Source organism: Symphalangus syndactylus, chromosome 6, assembly GCF_028878055.3.
Source record: "Symphalangus syndactylus isolate Jambi chromosome 6, NHGRI_mSymSyn1-v2.1_pri, whole genome shotgun sequence".
NCBI classification, from domain to species: domain Eukaryota; kingdom Metazoa; phylum Chordata; class Mammalia; order Primates; family Hylobatidae; genus Symphalangus; species Symphalangus syndactylus.
Genome location: NC_072428.2, coordinates 73,638,325 through 73,660,132, shown reverse-complemented (window position 1 = coordinate 73,660,132; position 21,808 = coordinate 73,638,325). Strand labels below are relative to the sequence as shown.

Sequence of the window (21,808 nt, the reverse complement as noted above, 5' to 3'; positions counted from 1 at the left end):
GATGAGAGTAACAGCTGGCTTACATCTTCACTGATTCAAGTCTGCAAGGTGAATACACTTGTGCTTGGGAGGGAAAGCAGAGAAGCCACTGTCTGTTCTTAGCCTGGAACTCACTTCAGTGCTAAAAGCACATCATAGCAGTTCTGCTTGCAATAAAGTCGAAACTAACAATCTGCCTTTGGGTTGAGCTTTTCTCTTTCAAAATAAGCTGTTAAGTCATGCCTTGATTTTAGGTCTCTCCACGGGGCGGGCTAAGTATCTAGAGCTCCCCTGTGGCAGCCAGCTGGGAAAGCCATCCGTGTGTCATGCCCTCCGGTGTGAGGCAGTGGCCATGGTGGCGGCTGTGATCTGAAGGGGCCCCTTCAGGCCCGACAGGGGGCAGAGGAGTTTGTGGTGCCTCCCACGCCAGGACAGAAGCGCTGGTAGGGTGAGCGGGCCGTGAGGTCCCAGGTCTCCTTGCACTGAGTGACCTCAACAGGAAACCAGGGCTCAGGGGAAGGTAACTGGGTTGGGGGTGGGGTGCGGAGTGACAGGACCCATCCCTGTGGCAATGCTACTCTGAATGGAGGCCTGCCTACAGGTAACCAGGTGGTCACAAGGCCCAACAGGAGCAGGAGAGGAGCAGGAGGAGGAGCGATCCCAGAGAGTGACAGGCAAGGCAGGCTGTAGAGACCGCCCCCAGTCGGTATTTTTTTAACCCGTCCTTCTCCCGCCACCCTCAAGTAGTCCACAGACTCTATTTTTCCCATATTGATGTCTATGTGTGTTCAATATTTAGCTCCCCCATGTAAGCGAGAATATACAGCATTTGGCTTTCTATCCCGCATGAATTTGCTTAGGATTAAGGCCTCCATCTCCATCCACATTTTTGTAAAGGACGTGATTTCATTCTCTTTACGGCTCTATAGTATTCCATGGTGTATATGTACCATGTTTTATTTATAAAGTCTAACATTGATGGACTCCTGGGATGATTAGGTCTGTGCTATTTTAAATAGTGCCACCATGAACATAGGAGAGTATGTGTCTTTTTGGTAGAATGATGTATTTTCTTTTGAGTATATATTCAGTAATGAGATAATTGTATCAAAAAGTAGCTCCGTGTTCAGTTCTTTGAGAAATCTCCAGATTGTTTTCCATAGTGGGTGCACTAATTTACATTTCTTGCTCTACTTTTAGTTCACAAAATTTCTACTAGACTCAGCTCAGGGCGGCAGCCCTGACTGCAGCAGGTGCTGGGGCTTCCCTAAGTAGATACTGTGCACAGGTAAAGAGAGTGCTCAGATCCCAGGGTTGTGAGAAGAGAAGCAGAGGAAGGAGTTAAGGAGAAGGCCACATTTGGATGCCCTGAGGAGGGATGACAGGCAGATGTAAGGAAGGTGGTACTGTGCTCATCACTGGTGACATCCTCCTAGTTCCAAAATCTCCTGGAAGGCAGGAAGCCTCACAATTCCCAAGCATGCTGCAGTTCTGGAGGGCACAGGGCTACTATTCTTCCCAGCGTGACTCTCTTTTCTCCCAATAAACATGGGACTCTGAAGCCAGGAGTCAGAATGAATTATCTTCCACCCACACAACGCTTAAACCTTCGATTTATGATTGAATTACACACACACACATGCGCAGGCACACACATGCATCCATCTCTGTAATAAAACGTCCTTAGCTAATGCTAGACAGATCTGTGATCTGCGATTATCTCTACCCTTTTGGGCAACAAGAATAGTGAATTGATTGACAAAATTGATTGACTCCTGGAAAGTAGTGTAAAAATGTAATATACATGTAATACACATGGTGTACTCCCCAAGGGACATTAGCAGCAACATTCCCCTAGAATATTACAAATCATATCAGAGGGGGTGTACACCCATAATGTACATAGTTTGTAAAATTAGGAGCAGCATCTCCCTATGATATTATGAATAATATCACAGAATGTGAACACACATGGCTTATACCCCATGTGATGTTAGGAGTTACATCCTTCTAGTATGTTAGGAATAATACCACAAAAGTGTTCACACATGGATAACAGCATATGTAATATTAGGATTAACATGCCTCGAAAATAACATCACAGGGGGTGTGCACACATAAAGTACATGCCCTGTGAAATTGGGAGTACATTTCCCTGACACATTACGAGTAATATCAGAGAGTGTACACCTTCTGTGACATTTGGAGTAATGTCCCCTGGATAGTATGAATAATATCACAGGGTGTACATCCCTTGTGACCTGAGGAGTAACATCTTTCTTGGATAATGCAAATAATATCACAAAATGTACAGCCCCTGTGGCATTAGGAGTAACATCCACCTAGGATATTAGGAATAACATCACAGGAAGTATACCCCGTGTGACAGAAGGAGTAACCTCCCCCAAGGATATAATGAACAAATACAGAGGATGTACACGTATTGTGACATTAGCAGTAACATCCATTAAGGATATTATGAAAAGTATCACATTGTGAACACCCCCTGTGATATTAGGAGTAACATCCCCCTACAATATTGGGAACAATATCACATGGTGTACATTCCTTGTGACATTAGAGGTAACGTTTCTTTAGGATATTATGAATAATATTACAAGATGTACAGCCCCGTGATATTAGGAGTAACATTTCCATAAAATATTATGAATAATATCACCGTGTGTACACCACGGGTGACGTTAGGAATACAAAACTATTAGGAATAACTTCACAGGGTGTACATCCTCTGTGACATTGGGAGTACCATCTTTCTAAAATATTACAAATAATATCGCAAAAGCTACACTCCCTGTGACATTAGAAGTAACATCCACCTGGGATATTATGAATAATATCACAGGGAGTACACCCCCTGTGACATAAGAAGTAACATCACCCGAGGATATAAGAAATAATATCGGATTGTGTACACGCATGGTGACATCAGTAGTAACATCCTTTTAGGATATTACGAATATTATCAGAGTGTGAACACCTTCTGTGACATTAGGAGTAACATCATCCCACAATATTGGGAATAATACCACACGGTATACACCGCCTGCGACATCAGTGGTAACATTTCTTTAGGATATTACGAATAATATGACAGAGTGTACAGCCCGTGTGATATTAGGAGTGACATATCCAAAAAACCTTACAAATAATATCACTGTTTGTACACCTCGTGTGACATTAGGAGTAACATCCCCCGAAACTATTACGCATAACTTCACAGATTGCACACCCTCTGTGTTATTAGGAGTTAACCTCTTCCTAGAATGTGAAAGATAACATCACAGGATGTACACCCCCTTGACATGAGGAGTAACATCACTCTAGGATATGATGAATAATATAACAAAGTGCACACAATTTGTATGGTAGGAGGAACATCACTCTGGGATACTACGAATCACAGCACAGAAAGCACACCCCCGGTGACAATAGGAGTAATATCCCTTTAGGATATTACAAATAATATCACAAGGTTTACACGCATTGTGACATTAGTAACAATATCCAGCTAGTATATTGTGAATAATATCACAGGGTGTACACATTTGTGACGTTAGGAGTAACATCCCCCTAGAATATTACGAATAATATCACAGGGTGTACACACCCTGTGACTTAAGGAAAATCATTCCCCTGGATTACCACGAATAATGTCACAGGATGTTAAAACCCTGTGCCAATAGGAGTAATATACTTCTAGGATATGACGAATAATACCACAGGGTGTACACCCACTGTCACATTAAGAGTCATTTTTCCTAAAATATTATGAATAGTATCATAGGGTGTACACACATAGAGAACACCTGCTGTGATATTAAAAGTTATACCTCCCTGGGATATTGTGAACAATATCACAGGGTGTACATCATGTATGAACACCCACTGTGATTTTTAAAGCAATATCTCCTTAGGATATTACAAATAGTATCAATAGGTGTACACACCCTATGACATTAAGATAACGTCCCTTTAGGGTATTCCAAATAATATCCCACAGGGTAGACCCCATATGACATTAGGAGTAACATCTTCCTTGGATATTACGAATGAGATCACAGGGTTGGCACCTCATGTGATTTTAAAAGTAAAATCCCCCAGGAATATTACTAATAATAACACAGGGTGTACACCCTTGTGATATTAGGATCAACATCCTCCTAGGATATTACGAATAATATTCAGAAGGTGTACATACAGAAGGTGACATTAGTAGTAATATCCCACTAGTATAGTGTGAATAATATCACAGGGTATACACACCTGTGACATTAGGAGTAACATCCCCCTGGAATATTCTGAATAATATCGCTGTGTTTACACCTCCTGGGACTTTAGGGGTATCATCCCGCTAAAATATTACATAAATAACTGTAAAATTATGAGCATCTCCCTAAGGTATTATGAATAATACCACAGGATGTGTACACACGTGGCATATACCCCACGTGATGTTAGGAGTTACATCCTTCTAGTATGTTAGGAATAATACCACAAAGGTGTTCACACATAGTTAACAGCATATGTCATATTAGGATTAACATCCCTCGAGAATATTTCAAAGAACATCACAGGGGCGGTGCACACATGATGTACATGCCCTTTGAGATTACGAGTACATTTCCCTGACACATTTCACGTAATATCACAGTGTTTACACCTTCTGTGACATTTGGAGCAACGTCCCCTATGATAGTACGAATAATATCACAGGGTGTAAATCCCCTGTGACCTGAGGAGTAATATCTTTCTAGAATACTACGAAGAACATCACAATGTGTACACCCCCTGTGTCATTAAAAGTAAAATTCCCCTAGGATATTATGAAAAATAACGCAGGAAGTACACTCCGTGTGACATTAGAAATAATATCCCCTGAGGATAAAGCGAATAAAGTCAGAGAGTGTACATGCGTTGGGACGTCAGTAATAATATCTCTTTCAGATAATACGAATAATATCAAAGGGTGTACACGCATTGTGAAATTAGTAGTGAACTCCCGCTAGTATATTACGAATTTTATGACAGGGTGTATATGCCCTGTGACGTTCATAGTAACGTTTTCCTAGAATATTACAAAGAATATTAAAGTGGGTACAGGACCTGTGATTTACGAGTAACATTTCCATAGAATATTACACTGTGTGTACGCCCCGTGTGACATTAGGAGTAACATCCCACAAAACTATAACGAGTAATTTCACACCCTCTGCGACATTAAAAGTAACATTTCCCTAGAATATTATGATAATATCAACAGAGTGCACACCCCCTGTGATATAGGGAGTAACATCTTATAAAGACAATACGAGTAATTCTATAAGGTGGACAAACCCTGTGACATAAGGAGTAAAATCCCTCTAGGACATTACGAATATCAAAGGGAACACACGCCGTGTGAAAATAAAAGTAACCTCCCCTTAGGATATTACGAATAATACCACAAGGTGTACACACACTGTGACATTATTATTAATGTCCCGCTAGGATATTGTGAATAATATCACAGTGTGTACAGTCCTGTGACATCAGGATGAACATTCCCATACAATATTACGAATAATATAGCAGGGTGTACACCCCGTGTGATTTTGGTAGGGCCATCCTCCTAGAATATGGATAATAATGTCCCAGGGTGTTAACTAAGTGTGGCAGTAGAGGTAAAATCCTAGTAGTGGAGTACTATCACTCCCCTCTCCCCGCCTGGATATTAGGATCCACATGGCAGGGGGGCGGGCAGCTCCCGTGATGTAGGGAGTAATGTCACCCCGCCTATCCCCCCCCAAGATATTACGATCCACGGTGGACACACGGCGTGTTTACGTTATTGTGAGTACTATCTTCTCCGCCTCTGGAGACTACTAACTGTATCATAGACGGGTGTGCATCCTCTGCACGATTTGCAGTATTAGCATCCTCTTCCCCCTGGATATTAACAACAGTATCACAGGAGTGTTTCTACCCACAGCAGCATTGGGTGTAGTATCATCCTCTCCCACGTTGAATTTAGGAATGATATCACTGGGGGCGTGGACACTCCCTGTGATATTGAAAGTAATATCATCCTCTTTTCTCCTGGATCATGGGACCAATATTAATGGGAGCTGTAGGCTCTCTGCAATATTGGGAGTAATGGCATCCTCTCTTCTTTGAATATTAAGGGCAATGTCACAGGGCGGGTGTACACTCTCTGCGATATTGGCAATAATATTATCCTCTCCCCAACCTGCATACTAGGAAAAATATCACAGAGTGGGCGTACACCTTCTGCGATATGAGTAGTAATATCATCTTCTCCCCTTCTGGATATTAGGAACAATATCACTCGGGAGGGTACACTTTCTTCGAGACTGAGAGTAATATCATCCTCTCCGCTTTGAATATTCAGAGAAATATCACAGGGGGGATGTACAGCCCCTGAGGTATTGGGAGTAATATCGGGCTCTTTCACTCCATGGATATTAGGAACAATATCTCAAGGTGGGTTTACACCTCCTGCTACGTGGGGAGTCATATCCTCTCTTTTCCTGGATATTAGGGACAATATCACAGGGTGGGTGTGCGCAGCCTGCTATATTGACTGTAATATCATCCTCTCGCCCTCCGAATATTAGGAACAATATCACAGAAGGGGCGTACACTCCCTGTGATATTGGGAGTAATATCATTTTCTCCTTCCATGAATATCAGGAGCAATATCCCCGGGTGGATGTACACCCACTGCTATGTTGGGAGCAATATCACAGGGTGGGTGAACATCCATAGCGATATTGGCAGTTATTAATATCATGCTCTCCATCCCTGGATATTAGGAACAATATCACGGGGGGGATGAGTGTACAACCCGGCACTATTGGGAGTAATATCATTCTCTCTTATTCTGGATAGTAGGAACAATATCACAGGCGGGGTGTACACCCTCTGTGATATTGGGAGTAATATCATCCTCTCCCAACATGGATATTAGGAACAATCTCACAAGGGGGGCTGTACAGGTCTTTGATATTGGTAGTAATATCATCTCCTCCCCCTTGCATATAAGAAACAGTATGACAGACGGGGTGGACACGCCCCGCGATATGGGGAGTAATATCACCCTCCTCTCCCTCCCTGGATATCATGACCCATGGTGGGCACACAGCATGTTTACCATATTGTGAGTAATATCATCCCCCCCCCCAGAAATTATGAACAATATCACACATGGGTGTACACCGTCTGCAATGTAGGGAGTGATAACATCCTCTCCACCCCTGAATATTAGGAACAATTTCAAAGAAGTGTTTATACCACCTGCGATATTGGGAGTAATACCATCCTCTCCCACGTTGAAATTCAAAACAGTATCACTGGGGGCTTGTCCACCCCATGTGATACTGAAAGTCATATCATCCTCTTCTCTCCTGGATCGCGGGAACAATATCACTGGGGTGGTGTACACTTTCCGCGATATTGGGAGTAATATCCTCTCCGCCTTGGAATATTAAGGACAATATCACAGGGGGGCTGTACACATCCTGCGCTATTAACAATAATGTTACCCTCTCCCGCCCTGCATATTAGGAAAAATATCACAGAGTGGGTGTACACCTCCTGCGACCTGGGAAGTAATATCATCTCCTCTTCTTCCGGAAGTAGGAACAATATCACACGGGTTTGTACACTTTCTGTGATATTGGGAGTAATATCAGCTTCTCCACCTTTGAATATTAAAAACAGCATCACAGAATGGATGTACACCCCCTGCGATATTGGGAATAATATCCCAGGGTGGGTGTCCAGCTGCTGCTGTATGGGGAGTCATATCATCTTCTCCCTTCCTGGATATTATTAGCAACAACATCACAGGGTGGGTGGGCACAGCCTGCGATATTGGGAGTAATATCACCCTCTCCCCCTCCGGATATTAGGAACGATATCACAGAAGGGGCGTACACTCCCTGCGGTACTGGGAGTAATATCATTCTCTTCTTCCGTGAATATTAGGAGCAATATCACCGGGTGGATGTACACCCACTGCTGTATTGGGAGTAACGTCATACTCCACCCCCTGGATATTCAGATCAATATCACCGGGTGGGTGTACACCTACTGCGATATTGAAAGTAATACCATGCTCTCTCCCACCCTGGACGTTAGGAACAATATCATAGGTGGGTATACACCCACTGCGGTATTAGGAGTGATATGATTGTTAATTATCATTTATTTATTATTAACATTAATATTACTTACCAATATCAATATAGAGAAATAATTGCTAACAAAAAGTTTTCATATTATTATTAATATTAATTATTGGTACCCAATATTATTGTTTTCTAATTAATAAGATCAGTATCAATTGTTAATATCAGTCATTATTAATAATTAATATTAATAATTTTATTGTTATCATTAATATAACTATTTAATAATTATTATCATTATTATCGGTATTGATTTTAAATCACTCACTTAACGAAAACTCAGGCTACATACAACTACGTAAAGGGCCTAACATTGTAAGCCCTTAGGGACTGCTTCAACCATTTGCTGACACAATAACACTTTTCAGCAAAGAACCCCTATGGCCCTCAACATCTATTATTACCCTTTATGTTATTGCTCCAACCCTGTCCCTTTCTATCGCTCTCCTATTGTGAACCCCCCTCCCTATACCAGATCGTCTAATTAATTTTAATATAGGCCTCCTATTTTTACTAACCATATCAAGCCTAGCCGTCTATTCCATTCTATGATCAGGGTGAGCAATTAAATTCAAATTATGCACTAATTGGCGCATTACAAGTTGTTGCTCAAACAATTTCATAAGAAGTAACCCTAGTCGTTAACTTGCTATCAATTCTACTGATAAGTGACTCGTTTAACTTATATGCACTCATGGCAATGCAAGAAATCCTCTGACTGCTCCTATCATCATGGCACCTAGATATGATATGACTTGTCTTCACACTAGCAGAAACTAATCGAGTCCCTATATTATATATATGTAATTTCTTATATTATATATAAAATATATTATATAAAATATAAATATATAAATATTTATATTTTATAATATAAATATTATTTATATTTTATAATATAATATTTATATTTAATAATTATTATAGTTATATTATATTTATAATATAAAATATATAATATAACATGTAAATAAAAATATATTTTATATATAATATATATTTTATATAAAATATAAATATACATTTACCTATAATATATTATATGTAATATATAATATATAATTATATATAATTTTTATACCCTCTGTAGAGGGAATTATTTTTGTTTCTATAGCCACCCGTAATAAAATACTATGTCTGTGTCTATAATAAAAATATTAGTGAAAAATAGGATCTATAGTCACATAAGAGATAAAAGAAAGTCTGTTAGTATCAATATATCGATGCATATAAATGGTGTTTGTTTTTACAGGGTTTAGTATAATGCATTCTAGTCTTCTAAACAATTTCCACATTACAGTATGTTTATTTTTCTCTCTTTCATGATTGGAAAGAGTGCAACAATACGCATCCCTATACAATCATCCTTGATTACATCTAAGGGACTTTCTCCAGTAATAAAATTACAGGGTTAATATATTCATATAGGTATTACAAAGTAACCAAACAACATTCCGAATTCTTTCATCAGCAAAGCCCAATGTAATCCTAATCCAGGTAGCCACTCTAATTGATGCAATTAACTCAGATACATAAATATATACATATATATGTATATCTCTGCATGTGTGGATGCACTTAAATGGTTTTAAATACCATCGACTTTTCCTCTCAAACAGTATTTTTGTTGAGAATGAGGTATATTCACTAGTTCATCAAAAATATTTTTAAAATTCTTAGATGATTATGTTTGTTACAGTGACCTGCTGGATTAGAATTAGATCGGGTTTAAAACAATGAAAGAATCTGGGAGAGGGGGCAGAGTGTTGGCTGTTAATTAGCACATGGATCAAAGGAGATTACTGATGTGTTTAGAAGCCACAACATTGACAGAATAAATCCAGAACTAACAATACAATTGTAGATTTCTTTACTGTGGTATTTTCTGCCATCTCTGCTCCATAAGACACACTTTAACCACTTTGTGGTGGTAACTGCAGTATTCTATTTTAGTATAAATAGCATTTTCTCTCAAATACATTCTGTTTCTCTCTCTTTCATCTTCCCTCCCTTCTTCCTTCCAGCTGTATTTTCTCCCTAGAGAACACTAGTAGAATGTTCTCCCAAATTTCAGATTTCAGATACGTATCTGTAAAATAATCTTATGGAGACACATTTTAGTTGCTACTGAATACTTGGTTGTTTACATAAGCTCACAGCATTACTACTGTCCTCCAAAAAATGGTTTCCCACTTCCACAGCAAATCTCAACATTGACTCTGCCATCCAAGTTTATTCTATGCCAATCTGGAAGAATCTAGAAAAATACTTAAATACATTTTAAGTATTCATCATGCACATGTATTGTATTTTATTTTATATATGTTCAGGTGAATATCTTTCTCCACTAATGGTTTGCATTTCAATTCTTGTATCATGTTTTTTGAAACACAGAAGTCGTCATTAATATAAACCAACAAATTTTTTTTAATTGTTAATTTCTGTCCTGGTTAAGAAAGGCTTATGAGAATATTGTATCATGTTCCCCTTACTTTAAGGACTTGAATCTATTTGGAAATGACTGTGTGTGTTTTGAGGTAGGAGTCAATATTTAGTTACTTTTTAAAAAAAAAATTCAATTAATCCAGCATTGTTCTGATCACCTTGTGTATTTCAACGTAGAAGAGCACACTAATAATGCAGGATTATTTATATATGTGGTGAGAATTCCAAAATGAAGCCCAGCATGGAAGGTCAAATGATATTAACTCAAGGGATAGATTAGTACAATGAAACATGATGGATAAGTGCGATATAGTTAGATAAAGAGAAAGAAAAACATTTCGCAGTTATCATTGAGACATCACGCCAAGTTTTTTCATGAAGCGAAAGATCCCGACTGTCTTCCACTGATTTTAACTTCATTCAGACATGTCTGTTATCTATTATTTCACTCAGTGGCAGTCAGAAGTGAAGAAAAGAGAAAACAGAGAATATATTTTATGCCATGATCATGAATAATGATTTTTCAGAAATTAATAAAAAACCAACACATATACTTTTAGTGTTTTTACCGCATTTAATAGTAACACAATAAATGAGTGTTAATAACATTAGGATGCAATTCAAGACATAGAACAGAACCTATCTGTCCTGTTTGATAAGGCACAAGGAAGAGGGCTTTCTGGGATAAAGGGGCTCCCACAGCAGATGAACACATTTCTGATTTGTCTCAGGTCAGAGGGGAATACAGCAAAAGACAGGCCTGAGAGGAGGTGAGAAGGAGCAATTAGGGATGGTGTATATAGGGGAGCTTTGATTAACATCAACAAAGCTCACAGTTCTAGCTTCACAATCCAGGAATAATCCTACATGGCTGGTAGGTCTTGGGACATATTGCAGTGTAATTGGGGAGGTGGTAAAGAGACTGCACTGAATGTCGTTCTTAACACACTCAAGACTAAAGAGTCCCTCCTCTCCATATATATTGCCATTCTGATTCTTCCCTTGCCAATACTTATTACAGACACCAAAAGCCCAATTCCAAGAGTCCCCCACATGGACCTCCCAGTAATATTTGCCGGAGGTGAAAGTCTGAGCACCCCATGCAAGAAAACTTGTAGGTGTTGAAGTGATATGGGGTGCATTTAGACGATCACATCCAATACAAATGCTTCTCAAATCTCCACATTGAAAGATATGACTGTTGGCTTCATTATGATGCAGAGTAATATCTACTGAAAATAAATAAATAAATAAATAAATAAATAAATAAATAAATAAATAAATACAAAGAAAGAAAACATGCATAGGAATGTGTAAATAAGCAAAAATTGTTCTATCAAGAATATAATTTACCAGGAAACGTAAAGTCACAAGGACACTTTTGCTTGTAACTTCTAATAAAATATAGAGATGATTAATATTATCTACAAGACAAACAAAACGCTAACCACAGATATTAAAAGCGTTTTGAAAACTTACACAGTGAGAGCCAAATGTAAGACCAACTTCTTTCAAACCAATTTTCAAAGCAAAATTTGCACATTATATGCCCTAAATGCTATGGCATTTATGCCTGTAGTCCTAGCTACTCAGGAGACTGAAGTGGGAGGATCTCTTGAACCCAGGAGGTGGAGGCCGTGGTGAGCCGTGTTGGTGTCACTGTACTCCAGCCTGGTTGACAGAGTGAGACCCTGTCTCAAAAAGTAAATAAATACATAATAAAGTTTTAAAAAGCGAGCACAGAAAGTCGAATAATGCGTGACCTGACTGATACGAGGAACGTAATATCGTTGAACTCATAGCTGTAGAGAGCAGAACGGTGGTTACCGGAGGCAGGTGCCAGGGAGGGGTTGGGGAGATGTTAGTCAAATGATACCAAATTTCAGACAGGAATGTTTCTAGAGATCTACTGAGCAGCACGGCGACTACAGTGAATATCTATGTATTGCTTACTTGAAAATAGCTGTGGGAGTAGATTTTAAACGTATTCCCATCACAATAAAATCAGGATGTGAGGAAAGGAGTGTGTTAATTAGCTTGATTTGGTTATTCCACAATGTATTCATGTATGAAGCCTCACATTGTACAGCATAAATATACATAATTTTCACTGGTCTATTTAAAATGAAAACTTAAATACATTATAAACTTAAATGAAATAACATACAATAAAAAAGACTTTTATTTGTTAAATCTCCACAGAAGGAGTCTAAGTCATAAAGGAAAATAAAATTCGAGGAGTGGTAAAATCCATCAGAAACGTCCCACTTCAGTGCTTTCCGAAATGTGTCTGACAGAGTGGGCATCCAGTTGTTCACTAACTCCTTGCTTTGGAACAGTTAGTGTGTGCGTATATATGGGTGTGTAGGCTTATACACACAAAGTAAATTAATGCCAATGAAAGCATTCTGATTCTCAGTTGAATTTAGTTATGTATACAAACACACCCCCCCCGCCCCCCACACGCACATTTATCAAATCAGCCACTCCACCAAAACTAGCTACTTAATGTGTCATGTCTCACTGCAGATTCAAAAGAGAAACGTGAATTTAGAGAGGCGTGATGGTTCGTTGTGTCTTGGAGTCCAGTTGGAAGTTGACTGACTGATTGAGACATTGTAGTTGGTTTGTCTGCGTGGAAGAATCCACTTGGACGCTTAATTGAACACCTACTATGTGCGATCGTTTTAAGGCTGCCCATGTGTTGCTTCGTTTATTCCTCACCATGACCTCCTGATCACACTTTGGAGATCAAAAACCAGAAGCGCGCAGAAGTTATTTGTCCAGTGTTACAAATCTAGTAACTGGTGGAATTTGAATGTGCACCCAGATGTGTAATTTTAGAGCCTAAGTGTCTCACCCACCTCACTGTAGTGGCTCTACAGAAAAACAGCTAAACGCGCATTGAGAAGCTGAGGACTTTCAGCTTTGCTTTTACATGTTTTCTATTTTCAATGTTTAAATTCATACCAAGATTGATTGGTCGTCTGCCCCGGGGGTGGGGGAAAAATCGGGTGTGGGAGGGGAGGTTCAGAAAGCCCCACAGAAGGGGAAGATGCCCAGGACAGAAGACTGTCAGAAGGCTGTTGGGTCAGGGGGCTCGCCTTGTTCTCAGAGGCCGTGGAGGTCCAGGTGGGCTGGGGGAGGCGAGTGGTATAAGGCCAGAGTTCTGGGAGGGACAGAGGGATGGGGACAGGCGCGAGGGGCCGCGGCAGGGACTCGGGGGACTGGGAGTGGGGGCTCGGGCCTCGGGGAGCCCATTGGTGGAAGGACAGGGGTCCGGGAGGGGCAGAGGGATGGGGACAGGAGTGACGGCCCGCGGCAGGCACTCCGGGGGACTGGGAGTCAGGGATCGGGATTGGTCTCGGCTTTTGGCCCTGTCCTGCCGCCGGCTGCTCCGGTTTCTCTCGCTTTGCGGGAAGGTGGACAGGGTTAGCGCTCGGGATTGAGGGCAGATTTGGAAGAGGCCTGGGGCTAAGGACAGGCCAGGGCGGCGGGAGAGGCGGACCGGTGGCATCGCTGGATCTGGGCGCGCTGTCGGACCTTCCACATCACCAGCTGCAGGCAGGCGTTTGCGTCCTCGCTGGAGTTGTGCCCATCCTGGCTGTCCTGGATGATGTGTCCCAGGTAGTCGGCCGCGAGATTCCTGAGGGAGCGCTTGTAGGGGAAACCCAGTTAGTGCGGGAAGAGCACGGCCGTGTCCACCACGGTGCTGTGGATGAGCTTCAGGGCCAGCAGATCGCTCTCCAGGCTGTGCCCGATGAGGATGGTTTGGGCGCTGAAAAAGCTCAGCAGGATGGCATGGACTTTGGGCAACGTGATGCTCGTGTTGGCGACGTCGGCCTCGGTCACTCCGGAAAACCTGGTGTTGTAGTCCACGATCTCGTTGTCGGGCTTGACGAAGGTGTCGTACACCACTCGCATGTCGGCGTCCACCACGGTGACGCGGGTCAGCTCTAGGCCGTGCGTGGTGTAGCACATCTCACAGTCCAAGGCGTAGATCCCTGGATAAGCGTCTCTGGAAAACTCTTTCTGGAAGGTCTGCACGAAGCCATCGAGGCTGTCCTTGCGGCCGTCCCGCACGTGCTGCTTTGCCACCTGGCAGCCCACGGAGCCAGGAGCCGCTACACAGCAGGTGTACTGGCTAAGCCGGCCTCCAGCCACTTGGCTAGAGCGGACCCGTCCCCAGGGATAATAACACAACTGGTCGCGTACACAGCGGCCCGAGGAGGACACCAGGTACTCGGTGCCACAACGGCAGCAGACCCTGCAGGAGGAGTCGCCGGGCCCCTTGCCCTGGCCAGTGAAGAGGACGGCGCCTCCGGGCTGCTCGGGGTGTGGGAAGGGGTAGCCGTTCTCCTTGAGCTGGTCCTGGGTGAGCAGGAACTCCTGGAGGCGGCTGTACAGGGCGGCCCTGCTGAGGCCGGGCATGGAGCTGGGGGTCAGGCCCTTCAGTCTCTTGAGGGTGTTCAGGACCACATTCAGGTACACGTTCTTGTTGGGGCTGCAGTCGTAGGCCGCCTTCTCCTCATTCAGCGCCTTCTCCTCGGCCTCCTGCTTGGAGGCGCAGAACTTGAGACACTCTTTGGTGAACAGTTGGAAATAGCCTCGGCGGATGACGGTGGGGACTTGGCATCCCGACCTTCGGAGGATAATGGGTTTCTTCAAACGCGCTAAGGATGGACGACGGACGACCCGCTTAGAGCTGATGGTGGTGGAGGTCTTGTCTGCCATCCCCGACCTGTTGCGCGTCTTCCGTGGCTGTCTGCCGACCTTGGAGCCATTGAAGCGTTGGCTTCTGCTGGCCACCCGGGTTCTCTTGGCATCCGTGGCACCGGTGGCCAAGCAAGGGCTGTGAAAGTGGGCGATCCTCTTCCTCTCCCTGGGGGCTGAGATGCGGACTGCGGAGGGTCTCTCTGCCAGCTTTGAGGCGGCTGGCAGGCAGCAGGCCGATCCCCGCTGCGCAGGGAAGCACCAAGCCTCCGTCACCATCTCGGGCCACGCAGGGGGCACAGCCGGACCCGTATTCTCGGGCTCCGTCTGGATCCCCACAGATGCTGAGGCCTGCTTGCACATCTGGGGCACCCAGAGCCCGAAGCTCTGGGCAGGCTGATGAGAGGGCAGTGGGAATTCTGGAGCCTCGAGGGCCGCCTCCTCGGCGGCCTTCTTCGCTTCTGGATAGCCAGGTGGGAACCAGCAGGGAGCTGTGGCTCGCAACATCTCGCTGCCTTCGGGAGCAGCTGCGTGGCTCTGCTCCTCTCCCAACTGGCAGCTTCAGTGAGTGCCGCCCGCCGCGGATGCGCACGGCCTCTATATAGGCACAGGGCTCTTCTGTCAGAGAGGGTGGGACTTGTCCTTGATTACGTTGCTACTTCCATCCAATCACACTGAACCTCATCTTCCACCAGACTCCAGCTTGCGGGGGGGCTCAGGGTCTGCTAATGGAAGCAACCCGAACTCCTGGTTGCTAACCTTGGAGCTAGCTTGCTTTTCCTGAGGTGATTAAGTATCCCTGCTCAGCAGTACCATAATGGCTAGTGGAACTGAGCCACATAGCCGCACATTGAGTTTCAGGGAGGTTGGTCAACTTGCTCGGGCCCACACAGCACCGCCACGGAGCCGGGACTGGGCCAGCCGTCTGCTGCTGCCTGCTAGTGGGCAGGATCTGTCTGGGCTTGCCTTTCCCTGCTCTGTGCACTCCTCCACCGTGGGCAGTTTGAGGACAGGAAGTGGACCGCAACCACTTCTCTCCCAGGACGTGGGCAACGTTCAACACACGGGGTCTTCAAAAACTTCAGAGAAAATGTACATGTTGAAAATCTATGCATGGATTTCAATTTGTTTGCACTAAAATTAACTTGTACTAACTTGTTAGAACCTTCCTGAACTAGATCTAGACTGAGGCACTAAGAAGGATGAGACATCGGTTGAAAAGGACTCCTATGAGAGCAACATGAATTCCGCTAAAATTGCAGCAAGAACAAACATCAAATGTATGGTGAACTCGGGCGGAATAACAAAGAAGTCACTGATGTTTTATGAAAAGCTTATAAGGACACTGCCCCAAAGGAATCAGCCGTTTACCAATGTATAGCTTGTTTTCAGAGGAGATGAGAAGATACGGAAGGTGAATCCTGCAGTGGCTACGAAAAGCAAATGCTGTGGAAACCATTGTGCACAGATCAGCTGTACTCACGAGCAGAGTTTCAGTGGAAATTTTAAACAGGAGGGATCACGATCCTGTCTAAAATGCAAACGAAAAATGCGAACATCAGCTGGGCATGATGGCGGGTGCCGAGAATCCCTGCAACTCGGGATGCTGAGGTAGGGGAATTGAACCCAGGAGTCAGAGGTTGCAGTGAGCCGAGATCGCGCCACTGCACTCCAGCCTGAGTGGCAGAGCGAGACTCTGGAGCAGAAGAGTCCCTCTGGTTTGGAGAGCTTTCCGCTTTTCTGCTCCGGCTCCTCCCCATGTTTGCGGTTTTCCCTACCTTTGCTCATTGATGCTGGTGACCTGCCGATGGGGTTATGGAGTGTATGTCCTTTTAGCTGATGCTGATGCTATTCCTTTCTGTTTATTAGTTTTCCTTCTAAGAGTCAGGTCCCTCAGCTGCAGATTTGTTGGAGTTTGCTGGAGGTGCATTCCAGACCCTGTTTGCCTAGGTTGGTGGGAGTGTAAACTAGTTCAAACATGGTGGAAGACAGTGTGGCCATTCCTCAAGGATCTACAACCAGACATACCATTTGACCTAGCGACCCCATTACCGGGAATACACCCGAAGGTTTATAAATCATGCTAGTGTAAAGACACATGAACACGTATATTTATGGCAGCACTATTCAGAATGCAATGACTTGGAAACCAACCCAATTGTCCATCGACAATGATAGACTGCATTAAGGAAATGTGGCACATAAACACCAAGGATTTCTATGCAGCCACCAAAAAGGATAAGTTCATGTCCTTTGCAGGGACATGGGTGGAGCTGGAAACCATCATTCTGAGCAAACTGTCACAAGGACAGAAAACCAAACACCCCGTGTTCTCACTCGTAGGTGGGAATTGAACAATGAGAACACTCGGACACAGGGTGGGGAACGTTACACACTGGGGCCTGTCACGGGGTGGAGGGCGGGGGCAGGGATAGCATTGGGAGAAATACCTAACGTAAACGATGAGATGTTGGGTGCAGCAGGTCAGCATGGCACATGGATACCTATGGAAGAAGCGTGCTCTTTGGGCACACGCACCCTACAGCTTAAGGTATAATAAGAAATACTAGTGGGGAAATAACTTTTTTGTATATTTGATTCAGGTACTTTTGGGCAGTTTACTTAGACACATTATGCAACCTTGAGATGCCTCAATACAAGGACACGAAGGTTTCCGTGACAATTGACATATATCAATACCTATTTCAAATACGTAGTTTATCAATTCAATTCTGCCTCAAAATGCCACACTTTTGTCAGAATTGGGTAGAGTGTTTCCGAAAATCTAGTGATTAAAATAGTGCCTCACTTTCATTTTCATTACATTTCTATGACTACTACAGATGTTTGACTTCTCTTGGGTGCTGTAAAACTATTCTCTTCTGAGTACATTGCTGTTTTCCTGGTGTTTACCTCATTGCCTGTTAAGGCCTGCAAACCCAACTAATTCGTCCAGTCTCTCTTTACAGACCAGTGTGGCAAATTGAAACCACAATGAGGCCCAGGGCGCAGTGACTCACACCTGTAAAGCCAGTACACTGGGAGGCCAAGCATGGCTGATCATTTGAGGTCAGGAGTTCAAGACCCGCCTGGCCAACATGGTGGAAGCCCATCTGTACCAGAGACACAAAGTTAGCTGGGCATGGTATCTCTGCCTCTTTATCTCAGCTGAGGTAGGAGAATCACTTGAACCCGGGAGGCAGGTTCTGCCTTTCTGATCTCAGCTGAGGCAGGAGACTCACTTGAACCTGGGAGACAGGGGATCTAGTGAGCCGATATCAAGCCACTGCACCCCAACCTGGGCGACAAGAGCGAAACGCTGTCTCAAAACAAAGCAAAACAACAACACAAAAGCTGTTATATATACCCTATAGAATACTATGAAGCCTCTAAAATTAAAGAAGTCATATCATTTGCAACATGAATGAGTCTACAGGAGGTTACAGTGAGTGAAATAAAGCAAAGGCCAGGCACGGTGGCTCGTGACTGTAATCCCACCACTTTGGGAGTCCAAGACAGGTGGAGCACTTCAGCCCAGGAGTTGGAGAACAAACTGGGCGACGTGGTGAAATCCCATCTCTACAAAAAAAATACAAACATTAGACAGGTGTGGTGTTGGACGCCTGTAGTCCTAGCTAGTCAGGAGACTGAAGTGGGAGGATCTCTTTAACCTGGGAGGTGGAGGCCGTTGTGAGCCATGTTGGTGTCACTGTACTCCAGCCTGGTTGACAGAGTGAGACCCTGTCTCAAAAAGTAAATAAATACATGATAAAGTTTCAAAAACAGAGCACAGAAAGTCGAATAATGCGTGACCTGACTGATACGAGGAACGTAACATCGTTGAAATCATAGCTGCAGAGAGCAGTATGGTGGTTACCCGAGGCAGTTGCCAGGGAGGGTTTGGGGAGATGTTAGTCAAATGATACCAAATTTCAGACAGGAATATTTCTAGACATCTACTGAGCGGCACGGCGACTACAGTGAATAACTATGTATTGCCTACTTGAATATAGCTGTGGGAGTAGATTTTAAACGTATTCTCATCACAATAAAATCAGGATGCGAGGAAACGAGTGTGTTAATTAGCTGGATTTGGTCATTCCACAATGTATACATGTATGAAGCCTCACATTGTAAACCATAAATATACATAATTTTCACTCTTCTATTTAAAATGAAAACTTAAATACATTATAAAACTTAAGTGAAATAACATAAAATAAAAAAGGCTTATTCCATAGGTATACATGTGCCATGCTGGCTACCTGTACCCATCATCTCTTCACTTACATTAGGTATTTCTCCCAATGCTATCCCTTCCACCACCGTCCACCCCATGACAGGCCCCATTGTTTGATGTTCCCCACCCTGTGTCCAAGTGTTTTCATTGTTCAATTCCCACCTATGAGTGAGAACATGGATTGTTTAGTTTTTTGTCCTTGTGATAGTTTGCTCTGAATGATGGTTTCTAGCTTCATCCATGTCCCTGCAAAGGACATGAACTTATCCTTTTTTATGGCTCCATAGTATTCCATGGTGTACATGTGCCACATTTTCTTAATCCAGTCTATCGTCGATGGATATTTGGGTTGGTTCCAAGTCTTTGCTTTGTGAATCGTGCCACATTAAACATACGTGTACATGTGTCTTTATAGTAGCATGATTTATAATCGTTTGGGTATGTACCCAGTAAAGGATTTGCTGGGTCAAATGGTATTTTAGCTCTAGATCCTTGAGCAATCACCACACTGTCTTCCAGTATGGTTGAACTAGTTTACCCTCCCACCAACCTCGGGAAACAAGGTGTGGAGTGGACCTCCAGCAAACTCCAACAGATCTACAGCTGTGGGACCTGACTGTTAGAAGGTAAACTAAGAAACAGAAAAATACCATCAACATCAACAAAAGGGCATACACTCCAAAACCCCATCTGTAGGTCACCAACATCTAAGACCAAAGGCAGATAAAACCACAATGATAGGGAGAAACCAGAGCAGAAAAGGTGGAAATTGTGAAAACCAGAGTGCCTCTTCTCCTTCAAAGGATCACATCTTCTTCTCGCCGGCAATGGAAGAAAGTTGGTCAGAGAATGATGAGCTGACAGAATTAGGCTTCAGAAGGTCGGTCACAAAAGTCTTTCTACTATGAGTCTGCAGTGATTTCTTCAATCTAAACTTGTAACAAACCTTTAGAGAACACATTTTAGGCTAAGAGATGCTGTCCATGGCAGTTGTTTAAACATCTGAATAACTTTAAAATTATTTTACGGCTGGGCACGGTGGCTGAGGCCTGTAATCTCAGCATTTTGGGAGGCAGAGACAAGAGGATCATCCAAGATCCCACCACTGCACTCCAGCCTGACTGACAGTGTGAGACTTCATCTCAAAAAAACAAAAACAAACAAAAATTATTTTATATGTAAAAAGCTGAACTACAATTCCAAAGGATAAATTAATAATTCAGTAGTCTAAACGACCAGTTTAAAGGTAAATTAATCATGTAAATTTCCAGCTTGATGGTAATGTAATCATTCAAATGGCCAGTTTATTTTAGTTATGCACACACAGACATATATGTAAAATATCCAACATAGATATAAAACATCCAACAAAGCAGCCAATCCAACATTTATTTTCTGCCTTTTGTAGGTATCAAGCACAGGAGTTGGCAGGGCACACACTTTTGACTGATTCAAGCACAGTACTTCACACTCGTGTGTGTGATCACACACATACACACACACACCATAATGGTTCTAAGTGGTGAGCCTGTGATGCAAACTGGCCAATCAGAATTTTCCCTAGGGCTTTTCAAACTAATGGTAGGAGGAAGAAGCCTCTTCTACTATTTGCTAATGGAACTTAGTAGTACATGAACTCAGAAGTGTGTCTCATTTCTTTGAAACAGGGAAGAGGGGCCCATGGAGAAGCCCACTGAGCTAATGCAGCTGACATGCAGAAAGGTGTGGAGAAGGAGCATGATTGCACTCTGGTGACCTTGAAGTTCCTGGTGGTAGAGATCTCTAAGGCCACTGCTGCACCTTTCCCTCTCAAACTGGCTCAATCAGTTTCCCCTTTCTGTTTATTTTAGTTCCTATTAAGATCTGGGAACTTGCTTCCTGTAAATACAAAAGAGTAGTAAAAATGTCATCCTCGATGGCACTCGGTGTTACAGAGAGCTCTTGCATTCACTTTTGCTGGGCTGTAGACTGACACATTCTTTTCTTTGCTTTTTTGATGGCAATTTGGTGGAATATACCAAATTTTACAACCAAAATTTACACAGGCAGAAACACTTTGGCCTAGACATTCCACATTTAGGAACCTCCGCTACAGAAATATTAACACACGTGATAAAGGACATACAAGAAAGATGTACACTGACATATTTTTGTACTAGCCAAAAATCAGTGACAACCAAACTATCAATAGAGAAACGGTGAAAATAACTTATGGCTCACC

At 43.1% G+C, this 21,808-nt stretch overlaps 1 pseudogene; it reads right to left on the bottom strand.

The window, feature by feature from the left end:
* Positions 1-362: 362 nt before the first annotated feature.
* Positions 363-15,208, bottom strand: LOC134737065 (exonuclease GOR-like; annotated as a pseudogene).
* Positions 15,209-21,808: the final 6,600 nt, after the last annotated feature.